General features: G+C 33.5%; 1 long non-coding RNA gene across 2 annotated transcripts; it reads left to right on the top strand.

Annotated features, from left to right (window-relative positions):
- Nucleotides 1–1,041: 1,041 nt before the first annotated feature.
- Nucleotides 1,042–12,136, top strand: LOC145813661 (uncharacterized). Of its 2 annotated transcripts, none has more exons than XR_014356862.1 (4): nt 1,042–1,209; nt 7,438–7,625; nt 9,531–9,646; nt 12,008–12,136. It is a non-coding gene; the product is annotated as an uncharacterized LOC145813661 (long non-coding RNA). The 2 variants fall into 2 exon arrangements; XR_014356861.1 differs by lacking the exon at nt 12,008–12,136 and adding an exon at nt 10,060–10,144.
- The last annotated feature ends 4,611 nt before the right edge of the window (nt 12,137–16,747 follow it).

The following is a 16,747-nucleotide window of genomic DNA, read 5'->3' as shown; positions in this document are numbered from 1 at the left end:
GCTTTTATGTATCTCACTAATCTTGGTTATGTGTTATGAAATTCATAATAGTTTTGTATAACTTCTTGCAAAATTGAAAGTTGCTAATCTGAAAACAAAAACTAAAGCATCCTTTCTCTAATTTCTTGATACTCAAGTTTTTAAATCATTTTTGCCTCATATGCTATAAGTTGAAGTCACACTAAACACTTTCAAACAAATCTCTTTTTTTTTTTTTTTAAAAAAAAAAAATGAGAAAAGAAAATAAAAAGAAGGTAAATTACACTGTTATCCCCTAGAGTATGACCATTTCCTCACTTCGGTCCTTAAAGAAAAAAATTTCACTTTGATCTTTAAACTATTAAATTCTTTCCACTTTACTCCAAATCCTTATGACTGTTATACTTATGTGATGGAAATAGAATAAATTATACTTTTACCCTCTAAAGTACGAGTTTTCCCCCCACTTTGGTCCTTAAAGAAAAAGATGTTTCCAACCCACCATCTAATCTCCTCATCCAGCTTCTACACTTCTATTCACAGCCTCTTTACTCCTCAAATGACACATGTTGAATTTTTTTATTATTTTCAGCTATCCTATATAAAATTGGTTTTTGAGATTAGATTGTCTTGGAAATGGAAATGATTTTGAGATTAGGTTAGGTTGGGATTTATGGACTGAAGTGAAAAAAATATTTTTTTAAGGGATCAAAGTGAAATTAATTTTTTGGGACTAAAATAAGAAACTTAAAATTTGAAATTTCTAAATTGACTCTTAGCTATGACAAAAGTTGACAATCGTAGCAACGTGGGAAACAACAAATAATTTAGGAACCAAAATGGGAGAATATATTTCTTTCAAGACCAAAGTAAGAAATGAATCATATTTTTATGGTGAAGTGTAATTTATCCAAAAATATATATAAGCAGACAAACAGGGCAGTGCTGCTTCCAACATGGAAGTGTATGGTTCTCCTGAGCCATTGGACTACTTGTGGGATTCAGGTGTGGAGGTATACTATCATACAGTGAGTTTGAGTAATGCCTGTTTGGATTTCTCAGTCTCTCTCTCATTGCGAAGAGCTTTTAGTCTATGCAATGTCCTGGTCAAGACTAGTGGAGATCCCCAGTAATTCAGAGAAAAGGTGGTAAGGTTGAAGAAGAAGAAAGGTTCACACTGGTAAAACTGCTAATTTGATGGAGGAGAATACTGCAAAAAAGCCTCATCAGGTATGAATTGATCAATATGTCTCTTACTTGAGTGTTTAGTCAAACAGGGATGTACTATGAATGCCTTAGCCACTGAATTGTTTGATGAGTATGCCTCAATAGGGCACAGAGTATGGTTTGATGATTTTGTCATAGATTGAATTAAATATTTCCTACAAATTTTTTTTCCCCATCAAATGCATTGTATTCAAAGTTTCTTTATTTTCCTTTCCCTTCATAAATCCAGGACCCAAACATAGCATCACTGAAAATTTAACTGATTTTATTGATCATATCATCATATAAGTGGAAGTGCTTGATTAGTGTTGAAATAAATTATTTCTAAAAGAACTCACCGCAAATTATGTTTGATTAATCCTGAACATGCATTTTCCGTTCCGGAATTTGCTATGTATATGATCTTACGAATTGTGTAATTGGTGCTATAGGAAAATCTTGGTCCGGAGTGAGAAATAAACTCTATTTAAATAACTTATTTGACTACAGGATGATATGAACTCTACAAGAACACAAAGCCTTGCTAAATAATAATAGTGCACACCAAAGGTTAACTCCAGCATAGATAACAGTAAACATAAGAAAACAATCCACTCTATATTTATTATTCTTTGTCACAAACACAATGCAACTATGAAGCACGGACACCTCTCCTGAGGTCATGTACAGATGTCCGACATGTATCGGACACGAACAAGTGCTAGTCATGCTCCGGACACGTGTCGGACATGCTGGAGGAAGTGACACGCAACAGACATGTTGGGGACACGCAGTGTCCCACTTTTTTTTCACAAAAGTTTCATACCCAAGGTTTGATCAGAATAAATATTTGACATAGAATAAATTTATAATATTTTAGAATATATGAAATAAAAAATATATATATAATTATATGTTTTGCACGTGTCCTACACGTGTTGTGTCATGCATTTTTTGAAAATTTATGTGTCCATGTGTTTGTGTCGTGTGTGTGCTTCTTAGCAATGCATGCAGTCTTGTCAATAAGATCAATTTGTGAAAGAACTGTCAAAGAATGTGATGGTTGTAGAGTTCTGCTACAGTTTACAATGACATGATTTATTTAAAATCCTTTAAACCTAGAAAATATACTAAACTTTCAACCCAACAAGAAAGAGATGCACCACATATGGCATTTTCCATATGGTTAATGGATAACAAAAGTCTCTTTTTTATAATTACAAGGACCCATAGGAAGTCCAGTTTTTTTTTTTTTTTTTCACTGGAAAATGAAATCCTAAGTAAACACAAAATCTCAGTGATTTTTATTCATTTACTTGCTGAAGGATTTTGTTGAGGTTGATTTCGCTGTTTGTTCTCCGTTCCTTTTTATTGCTGCATCAGCACATCGAACATTTGATGCTTAAATACAGCAAAATCCTGTGTTCAAAATAAACAAGCAACTTAATTCAAATTGACAAAATTGATCCAAGTACATAATATGGTGTTAAGTAATGCAAAATCTTACCCCATTATAAAGCATACCAATGAAGCGCAACTTCTCGATGGAAACAGAAAGTATTAAAGTTTGCTGTGGCAGCTTTATATAGGCACTCTGAAACCAATAGAAATTAATATATATCTTCAGCATTGTTGGTACATTTTGTTAGAATTAGAAGATCAATGCAGTCCAAAAAGAAAAAAATACAGAAGCAGCATTGGATGTTTGTGCACTTCTAATATGGTGCCATGGTATTACAAATAACCATGTGGGCACCTTGGTGCAATGATGAAATCTACCAAACCCTTTGATCAAAATCAAGAAGTATATAGACATATGCTAGTGTGTTATATTGCATGCGCTAGGAAATTATAGGACTTCAGTAGCATCATTAACTCAAACTTTTTATTTGAAAATACAATTTGAACTACCTCAGAGTTGCTTTATATTTTAGTGGTAATTGTATCAATAGTATTATCTATTGATGGGAGGATTACACTTATTAAGTCTTTTTTGTCAAACTTGCTGATTTATTAGGTTACCGGTGAGTCTAGCTAAGGAGTCGGAAAATCTTCAAAGATGCTTTTTGTGGGGTGATAGTGATGATAAAAAGAAGGGAGAATTTCAAATCAATGTAGAATTTGAAAAATAATTATAAATTAATGATAAACTTTATCAATATTAATAATTAAAATTATAAAATTCTCCATGCATATGTAATAATTTTCACAAATTGCCAGACAAGTAATTGTCCCTAGAAAGAAAAGCATCCAATCATTTGGAATATTGTCACTTTGAATAAGAAAAATGGGGGTGTGGATGATTAATAATTTAGCATCATGGTGGAGGTTTGAAGTTGCAACAAAAGCTCTCTTTGGTGTGGGGTGGTGCTTGAGAAATATAGGTATTCTCCACATGTCTGGTTGCTTACCTTGGAAATCTTGAAAAGGGTTTTAAGATATTGAAGGACATTGTATCTTAGGTACTAAGGATTTTTTTTTTAATTTCAAGGGGTTGGTCTGGTGTTCAAGACTTGGGTCCTGGGGGTGTGCTCCCTCCAATGTCTTTGGCTCGAAACCTCTTAGGTGCAAACAATTTCTTGGGCCAGTTGCCCTAGCGTTAATTGTGACCCCTACAAGTAGATGGTGGGATTGGTCCCCGAATTAGTTGGTCAAATGGGCCCGAGTTATCAAAAAAAGGTACGAAGGATTTTGTGCTGTAGAATATCTTGAAGGGAGGTTTGCTAATCAAAGTTGGTTAAGGGAATCAACTAGATTTTGGACTGATGTGTGGTTAGGAGAAAAATCCTTGAAAGATTAATATCCTAGACTCTTTTTAATTTTCTTATACAAGAACGAATGTTATGAAGTAATTTTGCGGTTATTTCGGAAGACAAAGTAGTTAGCATTTCATCATTAATGTAAACTATAATTTAGAGAAATGTGCCAAACATTAATAGCAAAAATTTAAACTATCATAATGAGAAATTTGAATATTTTTCTAGAAAAGTAAGGAAATTGTATAGAAAAAAATGCGGATTTACAAATGACGGAGGAAAATTTTCTGGCAGAGTACTCACCATCCTATTTTCTTCTAGTTGTTCGAGTTTTGATTGATGATTCATTGCATCAACGATGAGATACTCCACTTCGCCCTCATGTCGGCTGATAAGTAGAAAGCCAACATTAGTTGATAATTCTTAACCAATTTTAAACATAAAGTTGCCAAGGAAATTCTATAAACAAATGGACTATTGAGGTTTTGTTTGTGCCATACGTGTCATCAACGGGAGGCTTAGCTATAAGCCGTTCCATGTGTAGTGTCTTTGGCCAGTTGGCGACAAGCCTGAAGACAAAAAAGTTAAGATCGTCTAAACAGAGATAGTGTATATAATTTTTATAAACTACCAAAAATCTAAATGTTCTGCTGATAGAAGCTGAAGAAAAATTAGCAACGGAAGGACTATAAATGGTTTTAAAAGAAACAGTAATAACTGGTAAGAAAGATAAATTGATTTTATAAGAAAATTCAGAAAATGAACAACACACTTTCCGAACTTACATCTCTGAAGTTGTTTTCTTCCTATAGGCCTGTCATGAAAAAAGAAAAAAAAATTAGCGATCAATGTAAATAATTAGCCAAAACTAGGCTATTGGTTCATAAATCGTTTGAATGAATAAAGGAGCTGAAGGACTAATGTGTGCAGAGTGTTTAAAAAAAATTTGTATTCAAACACTCATGCGCATTGGGGTTTTACTCACCACAATCTAAGAAGCCCCAACACACAATACTGACATGACATAGACACGCCGACATGCAAGTTTTCAAAATATGTAGGACACGACAAGTGGGGGATACGTGCAAAATATATAATTCTATATATTTATTATATGTCATATATAAGGATAAATAAGTATTATATGTTATATATGTGAATATTTAAATTACCAATAATAATTTTTAACGCTAAAGGAGGAGAATAGGTATAAATTTACATTATTTTTGTTTTATCATTGAATTTCAAGTTATTTGATTCAAATGTGTAATGCGTTTCATATGTATCTAAGTGTCGGGAAGTGTCCGACAAGTGTCGTGTCAGTGTCGGGCACATTATGTTACCTTTTAGAAGTGTCCGAGCTTCTTAAACCACAACTATAAAACCAATGAATAAACTTCTACAAAAATCAATAAGTAATGAAAGCATGGATCTACAAATCAGTGAATGGAAAACATTAATAAAATAATGTCATAGAATAAAATAAGAGTTAATAAAATAGTGTGTGAGATTGTAAGAGGCACTAAACAGAGTCATAACCTTAAATACCAAGGTATATAGAATGGTTTTGTGAACAAAATACTTGATTTGAAACTTGTTTAACATTTTCATTCAATCTAACAGACAACTACTTCTAGCCATTTGTTCAGAAAAATACCACCAGTCTATTGACAACCACAGTTTGTCCTTTTTCGTTTGTTGTCAAATCTCCCTGTAGACGCAAAGATATTGAGAGATTAGACCCTGTAAGTTATAATTGTCAATTAATTTTACCAAGAAAATTGAGAAACCAAAATCAAATCTTAAATCTGAAATTTATATTTTTAGCTTATTAGCATACTTCACATAGGTTAGTTGTAAACCAAAAGGAAATAAATTGGAATTTGGTGACTTTTAATATGGCTTTGTTAGGGAAGTGGGTGTGGTGATATGCTTGGGAACGGGACTGTCTATGGTGGAGGGTGATTGCTTCCAAGTTTGGAGTGGATAGGGGGGATTGGTGGACGAGGGATGTGATTGGTTCTCATGGTCGGGGTTTGTGGAAGGGGATTAGGTTAGGGAGGGGAGAGTTCTGGGATAAGGTATGGGATAAGGTAAGGTTTTGGGGTGGGGAATGGGGAGAGGGTTCAATTTTGGAAGGATAGATGGTGTGGGGAGGTTGTATTGAGGGGTGCGTTTCCCTTTGATCTTTGGTATTGCTTTGGATCGGGAGGCTTCTGTGGCTGATTGTTTGGAGAATGGGGATGGGGGTGGTTTGGTATATTCAGTTGCAACGGCAAGTCCAAGATTGGGAAGTTGAGCAGTTAAGGGAAATGTTTAGCTTCTTGTATGGGTTGGGGGTTATGGTTGGGAGGGGGAGGGGGAGGGGGAGGGGGAGGGAGGGAGGGGGGGATGTGGTGGTTTGGAATGTTTCGAATACTAAGGGACTGCTTTCTGTCTCGTCTTTTTATTGGATTTTGGGAGAGGGGTGACAAGGGTTTTTCCTTGGAGGAGCATCTGGGTGCCGGGTGTTCTGTCTAAGGTGGTTTTCTTTTTATGGACGGCTACCCTAGGACGGAATCTTACTATTGATAATCTGGTTTGCCGCGATCATATGTTAGTGAATCGGGGTTGCATGTGTTGTGCTGATGCAGAGTCTGTAGATCATTTGTTTCTTCATTGTCATGCTACATCGCCGCTCTGGGGGCTTATGTGTTCTTTGTTTGGGATTGTTTGGGTGCAGCCAAAGGGGGTGATGGAGATGTTGTGGAGCTGGCGGGGCGCTCAGGTTGGCCATCATCGTTGACGGATTTGGTTGTTGGTGCCTTTTTATTTGATGTGGTTGGTTTGGTTGAAGAGGAATCATTGTACTTTTCAAGAAACTTCACATTTGATGTCGTGGCTTGAGAATTGATTGCTAGTTACTTTGTATAGTTGGTTGGAGAAAAGGGAAGATCCGGATTTGTTCCTTTTTTTAGACTTTTTAGATAGCGTCATTGATTAGGCTTCGTAGTGTCTTCTTTGTTGAGTGCTTTGTATTCTTGGCATCATTTTGATGCTTTTTCAATAAAGTTCATTTATTTATCAAAAAAAAAAAAAGGGAAACAAAGAGGAATAAAATGAGATTACTTCTTTAATCATAAACTTTTGTCCAAGTTAGTCTCAACTAGAATTACCTCCCAAGCCTTCACATATCCATCAGGTGGTCTTTCTAGGAGAGTTCCACTTGCATATGACGACAGAGCAGTTTTGATGCCGAAAGTGTTAGTTATAGCAAGAGATTCCTTTGCCCCTTGTTCAGAATTTCCCACCATAGAACTTGAATTGCATGCACCATTTGTTATACTGGATTGACCAAAGGCATTAATAAGTCTCCGTTTCAAGTGATATTCATCTTGTGCCATTTGTGCCCATTGAAACTGTCGTCCTGTCTTGCTAGGCAGTGACTGACTGGCACTTGCAGATACTTGAAAATTTTCTAAACTCCGGTACTTCTTTGATTTTTTATAAGTTGCAGAACCAAAAAAGCCGGTTGCATTCTTTCGTGCAGCTCTTGGAGCCCCCAGTGATTTTGGTTTAAAAGATGAAGGCACACTCTGACAAAGGTTTCCTGGAGACTGTAGAGCACTGAAGGCTGAAGGAAGTGAACAAGTGGTTGCATATTGTGCACTTTGATGAGTCTTCGCTAAAGCTTCTGAGTTAGCTGTGAGTGACCACATGGCCTGGTGAAAGCTCTTATATTCACTGCCAATCATTTGAGATTCTGAGGGATAACCTGCTGCTATGGTTGTCGATTGCAAACCTTTGTGTTGATTTACATTGCTTAGAAAGCTTGAATTTTCTGCTGCTGCTATAATCCCAGGGCTTGTCCTTTGTGATAAAACAGCACCTGTTGGTGTAATCTTCAGATTGCTGTGATTGCCGAACCCTTTCTCAATCTGAGAAGTACTTGAATTTGGAGATTCTTGCATTGGTTTCTCGGAAATTAGATCATCTTGTTCCTAAACAAGAGTGTAATTAGTTAACCACATTGCAATGGTAGTTTACCAAAAAGACAAAAAACTTCTCCCACTGCAAGAGGGTTCATGAAGTTCAATAGAATGAATGCTAAAATATATATACCAGTCTCGGACAAAAAAAGTTGGGCCCAATTTAGTTCCCATTGGATGGGAGTCTAGGAGATGTTGATTGAGTACAGAACTAACCTTTGGGATTAAGGTGGGGTTTGACAATTGCTTTTTTAGTTGCTTTTTTGCATTTTTTTCTTTTTTAGAATCTGAAAAAGCTAATGCATTTGATAATTGCTAAAATAGTTGCTTTTTTGTTAATGGGAAAGTTGGCTTTTTTAGTTTTTTTTTAGTTGCTTTTTAACCGAAAACAAACTTACTTTTGTCTTTTTAAAAAGAAGCTTTTTTAGTCCAAACCAAATGACGCCTTAAGTGTACAAAGTGGCTGCCCTCAGGTTTGAACCTACAACCTCAAGGTTGAGGGACCAAATCTTAACCACTGAACCAGTGGGCTTTGAAAGAATCCAAGAAATAGAAGGGGAGTCACACAAGTTTTACCAGTAAGTCAAGAAAAGTTGTGATATCTTCTTTAGGGATTTCTTGCCAATTAATAGTAGATTCACTCTCTATTCCCCCAAATATCGTGATGGTGCCATCTGAAAAAATAAATAAATTTGATTCTAAGTTTTGTATAAAGTAGAGAATTAAGTATATTTAGCAACTGGATAATAATTAGGTATGTGAAACAATATGGAAAGCACAATAATTCAAACATTTCTTCTAATCTTGGTCATAAAAAACTTGTACCATCTCCACATGTTCCCCCCACAATTTGTTGTGGTAGAGTCGAAGTAGAAACACTTTGTGCAAGTTTTTCTAGCTAACTCATTAATGAATTACTCGACTTTTCCTGGATTATCATGCAGTCATCATCTGATAAAGAAAAATAAACATGGTAAATTATAAACATTACCAAATGCCACCTAAATGATAATAAGTACGGACACTTCTAAAAAATTAATGTGTCATGTCCGACACAATGTCGAATACAGACACGAAACACAACACTCGTTGGATACTTCGGAACACACATGAAACACATTTCAAGTTTGAATAAAATTACTTGGCATCCAAAGATAAAACAAAAATAATGTAATTTCATACCTATTCTTCTCCTTTAAACTTTAAATTTATTATTTTTGGACTTAAATATTCATATATATATGATATATAACAATTATTTATCATTATATCTGACATAATAAATATATAAAACTACAAATTTTGTACATGTTTTCCACGCGTTGTATATTACCTTTTTTTTAAAAAAAAAGTTATGTGTTAGCATGTTGATGTCGTGTCAATTTCGTGTCATATGTTCGGGCTTCTTGGTGTAAAACATAATCAAAAGTGCCAGAATTCAAACATTTCTTCTACTCTTGGTCTTAAAACACTTGTACCATCTCCACATTATGCATAAATTGATGTTTCCACTGGTCAACCACATTTATAAGTAAATGATTTGATCATTTTCTTTTGATTGCCAGGGTTATAAAACTTTTACCATCTTCACATTGTTCTCTCTCATGTTTCTGTTGCTCAGGTGCAGTCCAGGGATCATTTTCTGCAACATGTTCTCGCTGATCTGTCACAGCAGATTGATTTATTACTTCTTTCAATATCTTCATCATGTCATTAACTGACAAAGAAAAATTGATGGTAAGTGTTTCACAAACTAGTTAATTAATGAAAAATACAAGAATATTATTTTGGTTGTTAACTAATATTGTAAGCCCAATAATTTTAAATGCTAGCCTTCTTTGCTTCTTGTTGCTATATTAAACTTTTACCACTTTTACTTTTTTCATTCTTTGTCATCTGCTGTGCACTTGTGGTAGGAATATTTTCAGCAAGCAATTCTTTCTGACCGGTCGTCGATTCACTCATTACTATAATTTCTTCATCTGAAAAACAAAAATCAATAGTCAGCATGCAAAAAAAGGAAAGAAAAAGAAGAAGAAAAAAATAGAGGAATAAATGTAAATTAGCATCACATTTATCGTCCATCAGTAGTAGTTCAAGTTCAGCAGCAGTAAGAATATTTCCCGTTGGAATTTTGTGCTGACTTGCAGGCAAGGGTCCACTGATTATGTTTTGGATCATCAAGAAGTCCTCATCTGAGAAAGAACAACAATAGCAAGTGTTACACAAAGTGGAGTTAAGTATATATGAGCAACAATATGAATATTGTTTCTGTTAGTCAACAAGACAAAAAAGGATGAGAAAAACATCTCTAGTACACTATTCTTTTAATAAAGATCCTAGTGTCAAACTGAGAGCAGTATTACCCATGGACCATAATGGTATGTTAGAAACACTTAACAACACTAAAGAGAGTTGGTGTTTTGAATGGTGTAGCAACAAAAACTAACAATTTAATTTGATAATGAGTAATTTCATCCAAATTCAACAGGCTATGATGGTTTGGGTTTGGTCATTCTATAATGAAAACCTTAGAAGCACGGACACTTCTAAAACACTTCCCAACACTTAGACACCCATGAAACACAGTACAAGTTTGAATAAAATAACTTGGAATCCAAAGATAAAATGAAAATAATGTAGTTTTATACCTATTTTTTTCCTTCAGATTTTAAAAATTATTATTTTTGACTTTAATATTCATATATATGATATATAACAATTATTTATCCTTATATCTGACATATAATAAACTAGTGGGTGTGTGCCCACCTGATGGGTATGCTATTGAATCTATAAAGTATAAATTTTGATTTTGAATTAAAAACATTTAGTGTTTGTTGCTCAAGTGGTAAAGGTGTTGTTTAACAAACAAAGCGTCATATATTCGAGTCTTGTTCACCTTGCTATTCATTTTGTGTTTTCGATAGACAAAAAATCCACATGGCAAAAGGAGAGAAGGAGCTTCAAGACACCAAGAGTTCACTTTATATATAGTATAGATATATAAAATTATAAATTTTGCACGTGTCTTTCGCTATTATTTTGTGTCACATGTCCGTATTTGGACTTCTTAGATGAATACCTATAGATGCAATGCTAAGAAAGAGTGGTATGATCATCAAAATGGAAATATTATTAGGGAGAGGGGAAGACCTAAACTAACATGAGATTGTAGCCAATTTTTTTTTTTTAAAAACTAAGCATATAACCATCAACAGAGCGAAATAATGAAAAAGGATTCATGGTAGGCGATCTTATTTGATTGAGACCCAAGGCTTAATTTGATTTGGTTTGCAAAAAAACAGGGTAATGAATATAATTAGATAAACTTAAACAAAAATGAATGTGTGAACAACCTGACCAATTGTCTTGAAATGGAGGAACCAAGTATGTTCCAAAATCTATCCCTTGATGATTTTCAATTGCCGGTATACTTTTTAAATCGTCATGAATAAGAGCGGCATGAGCCTCCATAAAATTATCCGAGAGTAAGATGAGGTAGTTACGATTCTTGCCATCATTAAGCATAAATTCCACGCCTCGTTTGTTTACATTTCCCTGCATTGTGATGCATTGATAAGTCAGTTAAGTTGCCCAACAAGCAATAAGCAAAGAAAGGTTTACTTTACTTTCGTTTTGTTTTTTGTTTGTTATATTTTCCTTTTTCTTTGGAGGACTCCTTGTCCTCCGGTTTCTTGTAACCCTTCTTTTCATTAATTTTTTGTTGTCAGTAATAAAAAACAGAAAAGAAAAACGAAGATATCCAAGAATAGATCCAAGTGTTGACAATTGATGCAAAAACTATGTGCTTGACATTTTAAAATTGTTAGTATCCAATGCAAAAGGTAAAGACAGTAAGAGGGGGAACATTCAAGGTACCGCCAACCATCCATTTTTTTTGCACGTTTTCTTTTGTTTTGTTCACAGTGATAATCTGCCAACTACTTGTTATCTCGAGTTAGCACTCTGTTGGTTAACAGATAAATTTTCTGTTGAGGTAGGAGTAGCTATTCCAGCTTTTGATCCTAGCTATAGCTGTTGAGTTCTTGGAAGTTTGATGGATTGGAAATTTCCTTTGGTATGCTTTGTTTTCAGGGTGCTCTACTTCAGTTGTGTAGCGTAGCTTTGCTCCAGGGTATTCTACATCGGTTTGTTTTGCTTTTGCTCTGCCACTAAAAGTTGGTAAATCAGCTGTTGCTTCTATTTTGAGTTTGTTTTATCGTGAATTTCTTGTTAGGTTGCTGTTTTTTTTTTTTTTTTCTCCTCAAATATTTATTGTAATGGAAGAGCATTCAATAGATCATATTACAGTTAGTAAGTGAGCGCAATGAAAAACTAAATGATTTCTTACCGCGTTATATATCTCTATAAGCCTTGGGGACAGTTTTGGAGAAATTACTGAGAGGGAAACAAATGACTGCATTCACAAAGTAAGCAATAAGATGAGAAAATCATACAATCACCATTTATATATAGAAGGATAAAATACATTTTAGTCCTCAAAAGTATGCTATGTGCTCCTAGTTTCAACTTTGTAGTTTTCAATTTAAGTCAATTTAGTCCAATTTTAAACAGACTATCAAAATCATTAACGGAATGATAAGAAAATACTCTTATTGTCCCTAAACTATGCATTCCGTGTTATTTTTATCCGTAAAATTTTAGTTCTGTCACTTTGGTCCCAAACACTAATGAGGAAGAAGAAGCATAGCCTTCCAATGTTGAATAAAACTTTAGGAACCAAAGTGATGTAGAAAAAAACTTTATAGACCATAACTGAATTATAATTACTTTGCTCAACATTCAGACGTTTCTAATTGGACTAATTCGATTCAAATTGAATACTTTTGGAACATAATTGACAAAATTAAAACTTGGAAGACAAAAGTGACAAACAAATACTTTAAGCACTATATGTGTATTTTATCCTATATATGTGTGTGTATGTGTATATTATTTGAAGCATTGCTAACTACCTGAACGAATAATTTTGCAACAGACTCGGCATCAGAAATTCTACCATAGTCCAAAATTGGATCTTTGGGGAGTTCGAATGGTCTAAACAAGGGATTTGAGTTGCTGGAAGCAACAAGTATGCAATGACTTTGCCCAAACAGTTGAGTTTCACTTCCTCTTTGAGCTGCTGCTATCATCTGTTTAATATTTATGACAGAAAAAAAAAAAAAAAAAAATTAAATGTCTCTCCCGCGGTGTTATTAAAAATAAAATAAAAGAAAAGAAGAGTTTATTTAAGAGGGAGGAACTATATATTTGTTTTAACGAACTGCTTTTTCAAAAAACAACTCATTTTTTAGGAAACACTTTAATTTCTTGTTTTTTGTTTCATTTTCAATTTATATATATATATTTTTTTGGAAGACTTGAAATGAAAATTTATTTGGTATATTTTTTCATTTAAAAAAAAGAAAAATAAATTTATTTCAATTTTCAAATTTTTGAGAAACAAAAAAAGGAAAGAAAGTGTTTTCACTTATTTTCAAAACAAATTTTTACTCACTTCTTCCTCTCCCACCATCTGACCGCCATCCGCTGGCGTCACTGACCCACCAACAACCTCCAACACAACTACCCTCCGGCAAGCTCCAATGATCTTTGATTACCTTCCAGTCACCGCCCCATGACCTCTGACAAATGTTCTAATCACCAACTCTAGCTCCATCCACCGGCCACCACCTTCAACAACCCACCAAATATATATATATATATATATATTCCACTTATTTTCAAAGCATTTTTGTACACCAAATCTTTGGTGGTGTTTGATAGCTTAATTCAACACTTAAAATTAAGTGTATTAAGTGAAAATTAATTAAGCCCGTTTGATAGCTACAAACGATATCACTTAAAAATTTAAGTGGCTCTTAAAATATAAGCTTAAATTTTAGAAAAAAAAATTTATATAATAGGAAACTTAATTAATTTTAACTGAATTTACAAATATTTATATATAAGCATTAACATACACTGTTATAACTTCACACAACTGCCACCGCCGCCACCACCATCACTGTCACCGTCACCACAACCATCCACCACCCTTCCACGACCACTACCTTCATCACCATTGTCATTATTATCATAAATACCACTATTATTTCACTACCACCATCGTCACAGTCGCCACTGCTATTACCACCACCATTAAAACAACTACTATTACAACCTTTCATCTCCACAACCATTGTCACCGTAGCTAGAACAGTCGCCATCATTTCACTACCACAACAACCACCATCATTACACTAATGCCACCACCATCTTTTTATCTTCCCTACATTACTCGTCCACCATCACCACGACTATTATCTCTCTATCTCTGCCACCATTGTTATTAGTGTCATAATATAAAATTGACAAAAATATAATTTAAAAATAATAAATTTTAAATTTAATATTATATATATTAAACAACTTATTTTAATTCAACACTTAATTTTTTTATGAAATAACTTGTCAATTTAAAAAATTCGACATTCAATTTTTAGTACTTAATTTTAAGTTTTTAATTTTTAGTTTTATTAAACAGTACCAAAGTTATCAGATGACACCTAAAAGGTTTGATTTGAAAATTTGGAAACTGTTTTCACATAAAAATGAATTCAAAAGGTTTTTTAAGACAGTAGTTTTTTGTTTTTAAAAACACAAAAAATAGAAATGAAAAACAAAAGCATAATCAAATATAGAGATTTTGTGGATAATATCAATTACCTGCAAGGCACTAGAGAGGCCTTTAGCAAGAGCAGCTTCATCAAAGCCAACACTGGTAAATGATAAACCTGATAGCCACTTTATGAAGGATTCCACATCACTTGTCCATCCACTTGGCTGTACCAAGACTTCTACAAGAAGGTTACAATGGAGATAATCAAATTTACTAAAAATTAATAAATTCAAATTTTACTCTTTTTTTAATTATACTTTTTTTTGGGTGGGTAATTTTTTTAATTAGACAACATTAACTAGAAAGGATGTTAAGGGTGATAAATGAAACTACAGCTCAAGCTCGACTTGTGTTTAAGTTTAATTCGTTAAGTAAACAAGCCAAGTATGAACATATTTTGAAACTCATTAAAGTTTTAAAACCATACTTGAACAGTTAATTACTCATTTAACTCAGTTCGATAAGTTTAAAACTATATAAAATTCCAAATTACTTGAGCTCGACTCAACAAAAACTCGTTTAAGATCAGCTCAAAAGTTTAACGAACCAAGCTTGAAGAAATTTGAAACTCATTAAAGTTTTTAAATCAAACTTGAATTGTTAGACGTCTTAAAGTAAGCGACTTAGTCTGATAGTCAACCCAAATAATAGTCGATCTTGTTCTCGTATTTTTTATTAAGCAAGCAAAGTAATCCATTTTGTCTTATATTCTCTATGGACTTAAAACATTGTTCAAATTGAAATTACAAAAACCAAATGTAAAATTTGTGTTAAAGTACAAAGGTAAAAAGTGTCGACTACCCTTAATTTAATTACCATGACAAGGGAATAAGATATGCATTTCTTGTGCATATGTAAGAAGTTTTTTTTGCAGCATAGAACATTGTTCTTGAAGTGGAATTAGAACTACTTTATGCTAAAATAAAAGAAGAAATTACAATTCAGTGGTTTTTTTTCAAAATAATTACATATTCATGAAAAAGTGTAAGACTTTGATTATTAAAGTTCATAAAGTTTACTACTGATTTAAATTTATTTATTTATTTTTTAACTTATGCTGAATTGTCATTTCCCTTGAAATAAATATCATTGATGAAACAAAAGGGATATTGTTAAAAATGCTGTGGATGGTTGGAACAAATGCCTAACCATAATAAGGTCCCTGAGAACTATATACACTGAGACCAAGCATAGATTTTGTGCCACAAGAACCCTGAAAACAAAAAGGAGACAAACAAATAAAATTAATAGTTTAAAACAAAATTAAGAGTTTGTTTGGACCATTGTATCCAGAGAAGATGAGACAATCAGCTGCACGTAAAAAGGTAGCAACATGTAACATACTAAAATGAAAATTGAAGGGAAACAAAATTTAATGATCTTACAGTTCATTTTAGGAGATCATATTAATCAATCACTACATTACAGCCCGGGATCCTTTGTCCTTAAATGCCTCTGTCTTCTTGTTCTAAAATATTCACAGTAGTAAGATTATACCTCCACATTTTTGTGTTTCGAGATTCTTACATGATTTAATGATTGTGAATATTTTGAAACAAAGAGACAGAGAATTATTGGCCTTGTATTACAATTGTTAGATTATGTTTTGTGATTCTAGAATAGAGGAACTGAGAAATTTGAAGACAGAGAATCTTCAATGTGGCATTCTAAGAACACTAATAAACATACCAAACAATGTACATGATGTTAGGTCAGTTCTATCCATACACAAGCCTTATGTATTGGTTGGTATGTTTATTGATATATTTGTTTGTGTCCTTAGCATTACGGAAATGTCCAAGCAGTTGAGGCCGCATTGCATCACTTTTAGGAAACAATTAATGTTGGGTTAATTACAGGTAGTGTTTTTGTACTTTTTTTAAAATCTCACTTTAGTCCCTCCACTTTTAATTGATACAGTCAACTTCTTCTGCTTTAACTCAAGTTACAAAGTCACCATTTTGTCCATTTATTGTAAATTAGGCTAACAAAAATTCAAAGTGGAGAAATCAAAGTGAGATTTTGGTAAATGTGTAGGGATTGTACTGATGAGGTGAGAAACATGTCTCGATATGATTCACATAACAAGGTTCGTCAATCCTTATTAGCGTCAAATGAACGGAAGGGTGACATTACTAGTTGATTATCACAAC

This window comes from Camellia sinensis, chromosome 15 (genome assembly GCF_055761805.1).
Source record: "Camellia sinensis isolate YWXY chromosome 15, ASM5576180v1, whole genome shotgun sequence".
NCBI lineage: Eukaryota > Viridiplantae > Streptophyta > Magnoliopsida > Ericales > Theaceae > Camellia > Camellia sinensis.
This window is presented reverse-complemented; position numbering and strand designations above follow the sequence as displayed.